The 15,018-nt window shown below is 46.0% G+C and overlaps 1 protein-coding gene across 2 annotated transcripts in view; it reads right to left on the bottom strand.

Annotated features, from left to right (window-relative positions):
* LOC119659146 overlaps positions 1–5,322 on the bottom strand; it is a 103,043-nt gene extending 97,721 nt beyond the window's left edge. For both annotated transcript variants that reach the window (XM_038067087.1, XM_038067088.1), the window contains exon 1: positions 4,936–5,322. The gene's annotated coding sequence lies outside the window, so the exon portion shown is untranslated. The remainder of the gene's footprint in view (positions 1–4,935) is intronic.
* Between the last annotated feature and the right edge of the window lie 9,696 nt (positions 5,323–15,018).

Below are 15,018 nucleotides of genomic sequence, written 5' to 3'. Positions count from 1 at the left end.
TTTCCATTTATATATAACCCGTAGTGATTTGATTTTACCCAATATTCAATATCATTCTATCTCTGCGATTTTTTTTAGAGAAAAGGGTGCTCCCAAGTAATTGATCCGCGCTGCTCCTATTTCTCAATCAATGCCGAGACTAACATGCTGCGAAAAGTGCTAATCGGGACCTTTTTTGATTTTTCCGTCTGTTGTTTGAGGCAACCGGGACATTTACCGACACCAGGCATAAGTTAATAACAGTGTTTTGTACCTTGCAAATACACTAGGCAATATTTTGTCATTTCGTGGCGTTTCCAGTGGGTTGTAGCCAATATATCGTGCCGTTTCGTTCCCAATGGGCGTTAGCAGAAGTCATTCGCAGCAGGCGCACTCCTTAAGGCGAATTCGATACCTATCACACTTGAAGGAGAAGAGGAACGATCACAGGAGGTACTTCAAGAACAAGAAATTGATCCATTCAGGAGAAGTTCCTCAATTCTTCAATCTCCACCAATACTCAAGACGGCATAAAATAAAATGCATGAAAAGGCATTAAATCTTACGGACTAATTGACGTTCAAAAGGAGTAATCCGGTCATGGCTCAAAAAAAGCAGAACTCTTACCTGGAGAAACTACCTTTTGTGCAGCTATCAAGGATAAGCACAACGTGCGCCAAGCTATCAGAAACATGATGAGAGCCATTAGGGTCTTCTGCAACAGGTAGCAGGAGAAAGAAAAAGAGCCCAAGCAAAAGCCAAAATCTGCCGTCCCAACCGTGTGACAGGCGATCCAAAGGACAGTAAATTGTTGTACTATCGATCTGTCACCAAACAAAAAAACGGCGGGAAAAGGTTGGTTATCCTCTAGAGAATCAGCATGGGCCCAAGAGCAAAAAAGGCACACCAGCACTTCCGAAGAGCGGAATTAAAATTACAAAATGGAAAAAGCCTGTGTCAAGTGCGAGCATCGGCAATCGAATCGACGAATTCTAATGGGAATGAAACTGATGAATGGACCAAAGTCGTTTACAAAAAGGTGAAGAAGAAAACAACTGCGAATTCGTCCCGAGGCAATCGTTATGTTCAGCGAGAGCAATCTGTCCTAGAGGGGACATTAAAAAAGTCAAAGTTGACTCCGACCTTAAAAATCTAGGCGGAAATGTCAGTAAAATCCGAAGGACCTTGGAAGGTAATGTTTCAGCCGAAAAAATTCAGCTTGGGCAAAACTTATGGCTTTTGTAACAAAGTTAAAAATTCACTTAGGGAGAATGCCACAGTGCGGGCCCAAAAACATGAGATTTGTATTTAGTGCGATGAAGTGACATCCAGAGGACTGCACTGCTTTGAAAGGACAATTTGACCTACAGGAACTGAAGAAGAATCCATCGTGAGTTTGAATAGGCTCTTTTCAATACTCAAAAGGCCACAATGCGATTACCGATGGAGCGATGCAGCGCAGAAATTATTGTCAACCGAAAAAAGCAAAGCAAGGCAAAGAAAAAGAGGGACGGGATAATCGGCATATTGCCAGAAGTGGCATATGTTCCCTGCAATACCAAAGTGAAGTTGATCCAAAAAAATCTCAATCTTTGCAGGATTTACTTGAGCAAACCATCTACAAATCAGACATACAAATTGCCATCATTAGTGAACCACACAGGAACCGGATGGAATAGGGATATAGGTATGCGGTCGCCTATTTATACTACCCATCAAGAGTCGGCCAGTGTCTTTATGTGGGCGAAAATAAGCGGTGTCTTACACATACAGTCTCACACTGAGAGTGAAGACATGTTAGGCAACTTTCTTTGCGATGTAAGGGGACAAAGTCTGAAAGCAGTTCCCGTTGATTTTAAGGAGCGGGCTCTCTGGCAGAGAAGCAGGAAGAATAACGCAAAGGGTCGAAGACTATTAGAGGTCTTTGTCCAGTCAGATATAGTTCTGGCCAACAAAGGTAAATTAAAAACCTTTCGGAGAGGGGGGTCGCCTCATCGTAGATCTCACATTTGTCAGTTCTGGACTGCCGCGTGGATGGTCCTGATACGTTAGCGAGGACTACATCCACAGCGATCACCAGACAATTATTTTCGAAATATGAAGGGAACCACATTGTAAAAATACTTCACAACGAAAGCCAAGAAGGATATCAGGCTGGTCAACAAAAGCATTGCAAGAGCAAACTTTCATGGAGGTGTGGCTGGCAGCTTGCGGATAGTATTCTGCGCACAATGGACCGCCAAATCATTTCACGCAACCATGCCCAGGAGCAGCACATTCCCCCGTAGAAGACCTAACTTGTGGTAGAATAGTAAACTGACCCGCCTTCAATCTGCCTGCCACCGAGCTAAACAGATGGCTCAAAGGGCGGCGGGCAGAATCGACCCGGTGCAAAAAGAGCATGAACATAAGAGGCCAGAAAAAGTCTCAAGCTCGTTATCCAATGGACCAAGAGAGAATATTTTAAGGAGTTCTGCTCGGAAGCGGATGTAAATCCGTGGGGGATCGCATATAGAATTATGATGGTATGATTCAGTGACCGGCCATACCCGCAGATCACGTTCCCACCGTTTTGCTGAAAATCATCATTGGGCTTCTCCCCCACCAAGAAAAGGGCGATAATATCTTTCAGAGATCGTGGAATGTGACGCTAATTCCTGCAGGAAGAACAGATGAGCCGTTGGAGATGTGCAGCAGAATAGATGACAACCGAACTCCGGGCCTGGACGGAATATCGAATAGGGCCCTTAAGCTGTGAAATATAGACCGGACATGTTTGCTGAGTTTATTTGAGGCGTGCATGTCTGAGGGGATTTATTCTACAGGATGGAAACGGCAGAAGCTGCTTGCTAGGCTGATAAACCTCTAGGTGAGCTACCTTCCCATAGACCTATTTGTCTTCCAGATGCTGTGGGGAATATGTTGAAGCAAGTAATCTATAATAAATTGCTCCCGGTTGTTGAGAACCGGGTTCCGTGAAGCGGGAACAATCATCGATGTTATCAAATTCGTTACTGGCTTGGCCGGCTTGCGATTCATGAAAAGGGTGGTACCAGCAAGGAGTGTGTGGCAGTAACCCTGGACATGAAAAATACATTCAATTTGGCCAAGTGAAGTCTTATACAGAAGTAGAATTTTATTCTAATATATCGCAACCTAAAAGAGTTCAAAGGCGACCATATCGTTTATTCAGACGTTCAAACAACGTAACGCAAGTATTTTTCAGAGATTTGTTTTGTTGAAGTGTTGTTTGTTTTGTGAAGGAGTGAAGCAGACCATGATCTTTTTTTTAGGCAAATTGATTGCCAAGAAGTTAAGAAGGTCGCAGTAGAGACGGCTTCTTATAGTATTCATATACGTGTTCACCGACCTCCTTTGCCGGTAAGTTGATTCCCACAAGGTTTGGTTTAGTGGCAATAACTTATACAAAAGCGATCTGAAGAAAGGTTTCAAACTATGGTACAATATACCTAATAAATTAGGCCTGAAATTGTCAACCTACTAACTATTATAGAAACTTAGATAACGAAAAATACGCCTTTCTACCCCTACTGACAAATTCGATTAAATGAGTGGCCACTTGTCTACTGTAACTGTGACACCCTGCAATGCAATGCTTATAGCATGCACAATTTTCAATAAATACTATTTGAACCAGGTGAATATTCTCATGTAGTATATCCCGAGTATGGTAATTTACCACCTTTCAGAACTGCCGCTAAAAGCATCATAATAAAATCTAAAATTACTGCCAGATAGTGGAGTCTGGTAAAATGTTAATGGAATCGTCAACTAGTCTATAGTCATCTATTCATGTACCCGTTCTGGGGTGTATATAAATGTCATGTTGAAATTTTCCAAGGGGACTTTCGAGTCAGTTCAAGACTATAAAGAAGTCAAAAGGACGTGACATGCAGTCAACGTTAAGATCTTTTGTTTGTGAGTTTCATACTATAAATTTGCAGTAGCGTCCTTTGTCGGGAACAGAGTCTCCAATATGCTGCTTTAATTCAATTGTTTCTGAATAGTCGTCTGTACAAAAGGCATCAAAGCAGACGCCGAAGCTAGACATCCTCTGTCCTTTCTTCAGCAGATATACTCGTACCCATAGATACTCTCATCTCAATAAATATCATATCGTTTTGTTTCAAAGATATAGCGAAACCAATTCAGTCGCTTTCAATGGGCTAGCTGTCGTTAAAACTGGAAAATATCCATCAATATTTGCCCAATTCATTTATTATTCCAGAATGTTGGAGGTGTCCTATCTATCTCTGTATGAGCAGTGGTGTTTCCGTATGTTGCCTTCACATGTCTGCTGTCCACACAACCAGGAAAGAATTAGCAAATTCCGATAGTAAAAATGTAGAGGAAGGAAATACTTTCACCGAAAATTCAAATAAACCAAAAACATCTCTGAGACGCCACTCAGTCGCAAATTGAATAATAAATTGGATTCTGTAAAAGTAATCAACTGGCCAGGACGAGCGTTAAGAAAGATGAAGTTCTTGTAAACTCGTGTCGTCGTGTCCTATTTAAGTTTCACCGTTCGACCTACTACAGTGAAATGTGGAAACATAAATACTCCGCAGTGGCTCTGGTTCGTAGTTTGAGTATTGATTGAGTTTGTCGTTGGCGGACTTAGACGACTTAATGGCCATCCAACTGCATCCGGTGCACTACAGGATGCTCTCGGACGTTATGGGATGTCAGTGAACAGGACTTTTCTACTTTAGACTGCTTCTAGGCATGCAGAATCTCTTTAATCGATAAGTGCGATCGTTTCCAGTTGTGTCGCAAATCGCAGAGTATATAAAGCTGTAAAGTGGTTCATTAGCTGCCCGTTTCAATTGTTTCCTTGTTATGGACCTTCCAGCAAACTGTTTCTGACGGCCTGTCGGAAACACTACCAGACACCCTTTTCTATCCTAGTCGATTATTTTAAATTTCACTTACCATGCAGAAGTGGCGATGTTGAGATGCTACAATGATGTCGACCTGAAGCTGATTTATCCCGCAACTTTGACTGTTTCTCTGTATATACAGTGTTGGCATGAACTACATATGCTTGCACCCCACACCGTGCTCTGGAATTTTACCCTAAAGCTACCGGTCGGGTAGGTCTTCAATGTACATGCACCTTGCCCGTAGGACACTATGTTTACGAGATCGCCACTGAACACCCACTATTCACAGGTAACCAATTCGTTTTCCATTGGCTAAACGTACACTTGCACCAGCAAAACGACCTTTATTACACCATTCAACCACCTCATGGACTAGAAGAAAAAAATTTTCGCAGCCGATTTGAATGAAGAAACTCCCCGGATTCGTACCGAACAAGCGAAAGTTTCTCCAAAAACTAAACTTTATGAATCTTGCAAGGATATTATTATCAAGCAACTTTCCTCCCCAGCGAGTTGATGGTGGTCCAGCGACGAACATGCGTACAATTTCGCACAAATCAAAGTGCTCAAAGCTTCTCCATGTTCATTCCGAGCACCCTGTATGGAATGCCGTCGGTATATAAGGACTAAACATTCAATAGAAACAGCTGAGTGAAGTTCGAAGCATAGCGTCGGGACAAGCTAAAGTGTAGTATCCTTAGCACTCTGTGCGCCGCGTGGTTGATTTATCCACTCCTATAGAAATGGTGGAATCATTTCGTACACATTGCCCTGTTCCTCCAGGGTGTGAAACAACTATGACTCAAACGAGACTATTCTACTTATTTCAGAAAATTGCTTTACCACTTCATCCTGAGGAACGCTTTAAAGGAACCTATGTACCAGAAAACTTTTGGTATTTTCGAGGAATTTATACTGACGTTACGCTGAAAAGTTTTCCGTAATCTACAAGTTTCGCAGAAACTTCCAAAATTAATATTCAAAAATTGAATGCAATTCATTAGGTTCTGCGATTATGTAAAGGATTTGTGCAGAAGAGCGTAGGAAGAGAAAACTAAAGAAATGAAGAATTAAAAATATTTGCTCGAATATTTCTAGCAACTGAATAATTACGCTTCCATTAAATCTTCCAAAAATTAGAAAAGTTGACGGATATTGGGAAGTTTCATCTCTAGCAATTTAGTGTTGCTCCGATGCAGAGTGATAAGATAAGAATCACTAAATGCCAGCGAATATTGGACAGAAGTCGATTTCTTTTGTCGATAAAAAGCATGTGAGAAAACACTTTAAAACGACAAATATTTAAAAAAATATTGATGGTCAATTGCAGCCATAGCTAGAAATACTAGCGCAACTTGGGTTGCCCTGTTAATTAGGGTTTAAAGAATACACTCAAAGCATTGCATACTTGTCGCAAAACGATTTTGTGGAGTAGCAGCTGTCAAATTTCGAAACGTCAGCCACGCCTCAGTTGGGCACTGACCTCGATTAGTTTCTTGAATATGCGCAAACTTCCGTTAAACGATATCGAAGACACCCCCCAATGTTCACTTTGTCCAACTTGAGCGCGATCTATGTATGAAAGCTGGACAATCTGGGCCTAAGCAAAGTTAGTTAGTGTGGCTTTGAAAAGTATTCCTCTTCCTCTTGCGACTATCACAAGGAGTGCTTCCTGACCTGGGAACAGTTTCTGACAGGATCCTGGCTGGGAGGTTCCGATGCAACTTAAGTAGCATTACAATTTTACAGTGGTACACACCAACGAAGATTTCGGATATAGTGGAGAGGAACCGCATTGATTTTAGCTGCACAATCTTCAAGTATAGGGCCTGCCATAAAGTCAGTCGGGTTTCCATTTACCGGAAACATACATCTCACATTCATGCTGTCATCCAGCTGTAGAAAACTTTATTGTTCCACAAGCGATACAAACAACCGGCTCAAAATTATTGATAAGCACTGGGTCGCCATCAAAAGTACTTTTGTATTTGGTACGGATGAAGTTGCCGGCCGCGAAGAGCGTTACAAAGCCTGGTTGATGACGGACACCTGCAAGGCGGATCAATAACGAGCTGAGAGCTTTGTTGATGACTGCAGGGTGAAGCGATGGGCTTTCCACTTTTTTCCACTATTACATTAGTGAAGAAAGCAGAAGTGGCTACAGATAATGATTTCGCTGGCGCATAACGCATGATCGCTTCTAGATGTCCTAAGTTTTTCAATGGTCCTATGAGGAGCCTCAAAGGTGTGTTTCCTATCCGCGACAATGAGCAGTTGAAGAGGTATAGGCTGCACTTTACAATGATTCTCAATCCGATGAAGCTCCGATCTTGTGGATAATATAACAAGCCAGGAGTTTTCCTCCAAATCAAATTAAGATTATTTTGCGTATATTGCTTTCCACGCCTGCAAGAGGAAATTTGAAAGGAAATGGGATCTTCATCCGAGGATAGTCCTCTAGGTGCACACAGCTGTTTATTGTCCCATCTTAACGTACGGTTCCATTGTGTGGTGGCAGGCGCTGAGCAAGGAGTACAATAGAACTAAGCTTAATAGGATTCAAAGAATCATTTCTGCAAGTGCTACTGGTTCTCTGTAATCCTGATCGGCAGATGCCCTCAATGTATTGCTGTATCTCCTCATCCTGGATCTTCATATTAAATACGCTGTATTGTGCAGTGATGTCAGATTGCGTAGGTCAAAATATATCAGGAAGTCTGGACGTTCCCAATTTCAACCAAGGCAGTGTTCTTCACCGACAGATGAAAGTTTGTCAGTTGAATAGATGCGGAGGATGCGGATACACACAGCATAGCTGAGTCGTCACAGCACCAAACGTAACTTATCCATTTTGATCGACAGCCAAACGGCCATTAAGGTTTTATACTTAGTGGGCAATGCAGGGATACGCTGAACAGTGTGGACGACACGCTCAAAGCTACCCTCCTCTGAGCTCTCGGTCATAGAAACATATAGAGGCTGGCAGGCTGGCTGACGGACTAGCGAGGCGAACCTCTGCTCTCGGTGGGACAGTCTATGTCCCTTTGGTCATAGTCGGGAGCAAATTTAACTCGCACTACTTAGCAACCGCTGACTTTAAATGGCGAAGGCTCACCACCCACGCCAAGTAAAGGAAGATGACCTATGATCTCATCGAAAGAGCTTGTGAGCCAAACGCGTGTCAATGCGTCCAATATTGTGAGGAGTGTTCGATTATAGGGAGAGGAGGAAGAAACCTTCAGCCCCTCCTTTGTCCAGATTGCCCAGCTCTACCGAGACCCAGGCTACGGGCACTAGGTAGACCATTTTTTGAGGTCTCTAATTGCAAGGTGGGAGAACTTCTATCCTTTGTGAATGCTGAAGATCTGAGCCGGACTCTTTTCCCCTTGGTCCTACCACAACAGTCATTGTGTTAGGATTGTATCGCATTGTGGCGCGGTAGGATTCGCATTCGCAACATTCGAAATAAATTTCGGTGTGGCGTTGCGGTTGGTTGGTTGGTTTTTGGTGCTGACGTTGCCACCATATATTTTGTCTTGCCTTCATTGATGTGCAGCAAGGCAGTTTGTACGTCTCGAGTCGTTCTTCCCATGATGTCGATATCGTCAGGGTAGACCAGTAGTTGGGTGGACTTAAAAAGGATCGTGCCTCTCACTTTTACCTCAGCATCACGGATCACTTTCTCGAGGGCCAGGTTAAAGAGGACGCATGATTGGGCATCCCCTTGTTTTAGATCGTTGTTGATCTCGAATGGTCTCGAGAGTGATCCTGCTGCTTTTATCTGGCTTCGCATATTAGTCAGGGTCAGGTTAGCCAGTCTTATGAATTTCGTCGGGATACCGAATTCTCCCATGGCCATGTACAGTTTCACTTTAGCTATGCTATAATAGGCTATCAAGATGGTGCAACTGATGTCCATATTTCAAGAGTTTTCTAGAAAGAAAATCGGATCTGTTGCTGATTTACCTGGAGTGAAGCCCCTTTGGTACGGGCCAATGATGTTCTGGGCGTATGGGGCTATCCGGCCTAGCAAGCTAGCGGAGAATATCTTATAGATGGTACTCAGCAACGTGATACCTCTATAATTGTTGCACTGTGTGATATCTCCCTTTTTATGTATGGGACAGATAACGCCTCGTTGCCAACCGTCAGGCATTGATTCGCTGTCCCATGCCTTGAGCACAATTTGATGAACGACTTGGTGTAACTGGTCGCCTCCATATTTAATTTGGTGGTGGCAGTATTTGTCCATCGTCTTCAGTTGGCGGGACCTCCAACTCCCCGATGGTCTGGTTGTTCACTAGCTCATCAAAGTTCTCAACCCATCGCTCCAATATGCCTGTGGCGCGGCAGGATTCGCAGCATTCGAAATTTATTTCGAATGTTGCGAGTGCGAGCAATATAGATGGCGCGGATCTATCCACTTTGCGTAGCACGCCAAGGGAGTGGAAGATCGCAGTAATTATGTTTTTCAGACATGTCACTGATTTTTAATATTAAGTTTGGAATTGAAAAAAGAACACTGAAGTCTTTTTGATTTGGAAAATAGAATTGGAGTTGAGTTCGCTGACTAGAATTGGAGTTGAGTTCGCTGATTAGAATTAGGACTAATAATATGTAAAACCATTAATATTAAATGTTCGCTTAAATATTTTAATAAAAATATAAGTAATGTTAATTACTTAATTGGTGACCCCGGAACTCGCACCAACAGCATCAACAACTAAGATCCCGAATTCCCAGAACCTGCAAAATTGAAAAACTCAAGCACATCATCATCCCCATCAACAAATCGCAGTCTGCGCAAGCACAATCGCTCAGCAGGCAGCCGCAACAACCGATTGGAGATAAGTAAGAGTTCCGCAGCCGCAGCCGCCATCGCTGCCGCAGCCACTTTCGCCGCCGCACTCAACTCCACCATCGCCGCAGAGGTCGAAGCCGCCGCCGTCACCGCCGTAGCCGCTACCGTCGCAGCCGACACCAATATCACCGCTGCAACCATCGCTATCGCAGCAGGAGCCGAAGGCTCCGCCACCATCGCCGCCTCCTCAGCAGGTGCCGCCGTTTTAGTTGTTATAAGTTAATTGTATTTCACTCTAAGTCAATATTAAAAGTGAATAATTGTCCACCATCGCCGACATTGGTGAAGTTCTATTAACGACAAAAATTCGTCCGAGCAACACAGCAGAAATAGAACTTCCAAAGACTGAGAAATCCTTCCAAAACATCAGTAGACCGTACGGCAAGCGATTTTCACGCGTTCGCATCTACAGTTGAGTGTGGAGTGATGTGGTAAACATCACGAAAACGTGTCGCATCTTCACATCCCGAGTCGGAGCAGAGGCAAGAAAAAACGCGAGAAAACCTTCTCTACACAGTGTACTGCGCGACACACGTCGGACCCTCTCCAGAAGTAGATTTTTACGCGACTTCCCGTACGCACGCCCTCCTGCACAACACCTTTCACGCACCGGACTAGTCATCATTGCCACAACGATCAACAACAGCAACAAACGGACGTCCCCAGCACCGCCAACGCCGCAGCTACAGCCGACAAACTCGACCAGCGCCGCCGTCAAGGAGTTATACTTAAGTGAAATTATTATTCATTTATATATAATATTTATTTATTTATTCAGTAAAAAAAAATAGTAATAAAAAAATTGAAATCGCTGCAAGAGACGGCGTGCAGGTGTTTAGCATCGCGAGTCCTCCATTCTCATTGGTGGTGTTTTTGGTCTGCGCTGGATAGCGTCCGCTTCGTTTTTTCTCGTTTCGTGCGTGCATTTGTGGGTGCGACCTGCCGTGTCGGTGTAAAGTTCACCGCGTTTCAGTATAAACTCACCGCATTTACATCTCAATCTCGTACTTCTCTGTAAGAAAAATGTCTTTTGACAATAAAGACACGGCAGGCCCATCGGACCCGCAAGTGACCGCCCTCGCCGTACGCGTTCCTCCGTTTTGGCGGCGGAACCCCGAACTGTGGTTCGTGCATTTGGAAGCACAGTTCCAAATGTCCGGCATCACATCGGACGCGACCCGTTTCAACTACGCGGTGGTCCGCCTGGACGAAGAGTCCATACTTCTGGTGTCCGACGTGGTGAAGTCGACATCGTACGTGCAGCTCAAGAGCGAGTTGATCAGGCGCCTGTCGGCAAGCGAGTCGGCAAAATTAGACCACTTGCTGGCAGGTTTAACGTTGGGTGATCGAACTCCCAGCCAATTGCTTCGTGAAATGAGGCAATTGGGTGGGAGCAAGATCGGCGACGACCTGATCAAGTCGCTCTGGCTGCGTCGGCTCCCGGAGGGCACCCAGGCGATCCTCGCTTGCGTCTCCGGTTCCTTGGAGGAACTGGCAGCGACGGCCGACCAGGTTCAGGAGGTGTACGTACGCCCAACCTTGGCGGCCGTTCAACCACCGTCGGATGAGGTGGGTGAATTGAGGCGCGAAATTGCTGCTTTAACAGCCAGTATGGCCGAGATGCGGGCGACGTTGGACGCTCAGCGTTCGGGCGCCAGATCGCGAGCACGCTCGCGGTCTGCCATCCGAAAAGGGCGATCAGGTAGCAGGTCGTCAAGACAGTCCACGGACCCAGGGATTTGCTGGTACCACCGCAGATTCGGGGATAAAGCGACAAGATGTACGCTACCGTGTAGATTCTCTTCTACCGCAAAAAACTAGGTCCGCGGGGGGTCTTGGCGGCGGCCACCCAGAACGCAGCGCCACGTCGCCTAACTATTTTCGACCCCCTCAGCAGGCGCAACTACCTCGTCGACACGGGTGCGGAGGTTTCGGTTCTTCCCGTACCCCAGCATCATCAACTTTTCCCTCAACCGCTCAAACTTGCGGCAGCAAATTCCTCCCGCATAAACACGTACGGGTATAGGCAAGTGGACGTGAGTCTTGGCTTGCGTAGGACGTTTTCGTGGCGTTTCATCCTGGCGGATGTCAGCTTCCCCATACTAGGCGCAGACTTCCTGTGTCACTATGGATTGCTGGTGGACTTGCAAAACAAGTCTCTTATAGATTCCACGACCAACCTTAATTCCTCGGGACATATGGTATCTCACCCAGGCAATAATCTTTCCGTTCTTTTAGAAGACATTACCGACTCTCGTGTTCGGGCACTTCTCCAAAAGTTCAGCCAGATTACTACCAACTGTAGTCTCTCCAAACCAGTGAAGCACAATGTGCAGCACCACATTATCACTACTGGTTCCCCGATCTTCTCGAAGGTGCGTCCTCTACCATCTCAGAAATTGGCAATTGCACGGAAAGAGTTTGAACAACTCGTTCAACAGGGTATCTGCAGGCCCTCAAACAGCTGTTGGTCTTCCCCACTGCATATGGTCCCTAAGCCAAACGGCGAATGGCGCCCATGTGGGGATTACAGAAGGCTAAATGCACAGACTGTTCCTGACCGATATCCAATTCCACTCATCCACGACTTTGCGCATCACCTCGCGAATTGCCGCATCTTTTCGACCTTGGACTTAACCAAGGCTTATCACCAAATCCCAGTAGCTCCTGAAGACATTCCAAAGACGGCAATATGCACACCCTTTGGACTCTTCGAGTTCACCCGAATGACTTTCGGATTGTGCAATGCGGCGCAAACCTTTCAAAGGTTCATTCACTCAGTCCTGCGAAACCTCGAATTCTGTTTCGTATATTTGGATGATGTTTTGGTCGCTTCTTCCACTGAGTCTGAGCACTTAGCCCATCTCGAGTGCATTTTTCAACGTCTCCTTGAGGCCGGTTTAGTCCTAAACGTTGAGAAATGCAAATTCCTTCAACAACAGGTGAGATTCCTCGGCCATTTCATTTCCCCTGAAGGAATACAGCCCGACCCAGACAAGGTGCAAGCGATAACAAGCTTCCCGCGTCCAAAGACAGTGAGGGAGTTGAGGAGGTTCTTGGGCATGCTAAACTTCTACCGTCGTTTCCTGCCCAAGGCCGCCCATCTCCAGTCCATTTTGAACGCGTACTTGTCTGGCCCCAAAACTAAGGACACACGAGAGATCGTGTGGTCTGAAGAGGCTATCTGCGCGTTTGACAAATCCCGTCAACAACTGGCCGACGCTACACTCTTGGCATTCCCTCTGCAAGATGCACCCCTAGCCGTTTTTGTTGATGCCTCTGACATCGCAGTAGGTGCTGCCCTTCACCAAAAGGTGGACCAAGTTTGGCAGCCGTTGAGCTTCTTCTCGAAGCAGTTGAATCCCGCTCAACGGAACTACAGCACCTACGATCGCGAACTGCTCGCCGCATACCTGTCCATCAAATACTTCCGTTTCTCCCTAGAAGGCAGGCCGTTCACAGTGTTCACGGACCATAAGCCTCTCACGTTCGCTTTGAAACAGAAGCCCGACAAAGCGTCCCCTCGTCAGCTTAGACACCTGAGCTTCATAAGCCAGTTCACGTCAGACATCCAGCACGTGTCCGGGAAGGACAACATTGTTGCTGACGCTTTGTCTCGTGTCTCCGAAGTTAACATCCCCGCCTCACTCGATTTCTCGGCTATTGCCAAGGCGCAAGTGGATGACGCAGCACTTCAGAGCCTCATGTCCAACCCCAAATACAAATTTCGGGAGTTGCCCATCTTCGGCTCAAACCTCTCGCTCTGCTGCGAAGACTCGGAAAAGGGACCTCGGCCATACATTCCGGCCACATTTCGCAAGGAAGTGTTCCACGCAGTTCATGATTTGGCGCACCCCGGCATCAGGACAACAAACCGGTTAGTCACCGGAAAATACTTCTGGCCCTCCATGAACAAGGATATCAATTCCTGGGCCAGAGAATGCATCGCATGCCAAAAGTGTAAAGTCTCCAGGCATGTAAGGAAAGAAGTGGGCTCATTCCCCCGCACTACCAAGCGTTTCCACACCATACACCTCGACATAATAGGGCCTTTGCGAGACTCGCACAGTTATAAGTATTGCCTCACAATCATCGACAGGTTCACGCGGTGGCCTGAGGCAATACCTCTGAAAGACATTACGGCGCAATCATGTGCTGAAGCCCTCTGTCGAGAGTGGATACCTCGCTTTGGCGTCCCTGCAGTGGTCATCACTGACCAGGGAATGCAATTTGAGTCCACCCTTTTCTCCGAGTTAGGCAAACTCCTTGGTTTTAAACGCCAGCGGACTACGGCATACCACCCACAATCCAATGGGATGTTGGAACGTTGGCACCGGACGCTGAAAGCCGCCATTATGGCACGCGACGACCCGTCCTGGACGCAAGTCTTGCCTCTCGTCCTACTCGGCCTTCGTACAACCCGCCGAGAGGAATTTGCTGCCAGCCCCGCGGAGCTGGTTTACGGGGAGAACCCAAGACTCCCAAGCGATCCGGTCTTCGACAAGAGATCGGGTCTCACGGAGTCGGGGTTGGTGCGTCTGCTGAGGGACAATCTCCGGCGCATCAAGGCGCCACCACCCACTCGACACTCGTCCATACCTGCTTGTTCGCCCAAGGAACTGGACACATGCACGCATGTGCTGATCAGAACGGATGCCGTCCGGAAGCCGCTGCAGCCTCCATATGAGGGCCCGTACCGCGTTCTCGAGCGGGGAGAACATTTCTTCCAGCTCGAGATCGGTGGTCACAAAAAGGCGGTCTCTTTGTCCAGGCTGAAACCCGCGTGCGCCCCGAAGCAACGTCGTGTCCGCTTTGCGGATTAACGGCGAACGAAGTTCGGGGATCAGTCGCTGAAACCCCTAGGTTTCATCTGGGGGCGGAGTGATGTGGCGCGGCAGGATTCGCAGCATTCGAAATTTATTTCGAATGTTGCGAGTGCGAGCAATATAGATGGCGCGGATCTATCCACTTTGCGTAGCACGCCAAGGGAGTGGAAGATCGCAGTAATTATGTTTTTCAGACATGTCACTGATTTTTAATATTAAGTTTGGAATTGAAAAAAGAACACTGAAGTCTTTTTGATTTGGAAAATAGAATTGGAGTTGAGTTCGCTGACTAGAATTGGAGTTGAGTTCGCTGATTAGAATTAGGACTAATAATATGTAAAACCATTAATATTAAATGTTCGCTTAAATATTTTAATAAAAATATAAGTAATGTTAATTACTTAATGCCCATTCTGTTGGAAATCAGATTTCCCTCTTTGTCTCG

The sequence above is a fragment of the Hermetia illucens genome, chromosome 6 (genome assembly GCF_905115235.1).
Source record: "Hermetia illucens chromosome 6, iHerIll2.2.curated.20191125, whole genome shotgun sequence".
Taxonomy (NCBI): Eukaryota; Metazoa; Arthropoda; class Insecta; order Diptera; family Stratiomyidae; genus Hermetia; species Hermetia illucens.
The sequence above is the reverse complement of the archived record's forward strand: the minus strand, read 5'-3'. Positions and strand labels throughout refer to the sequence as shown.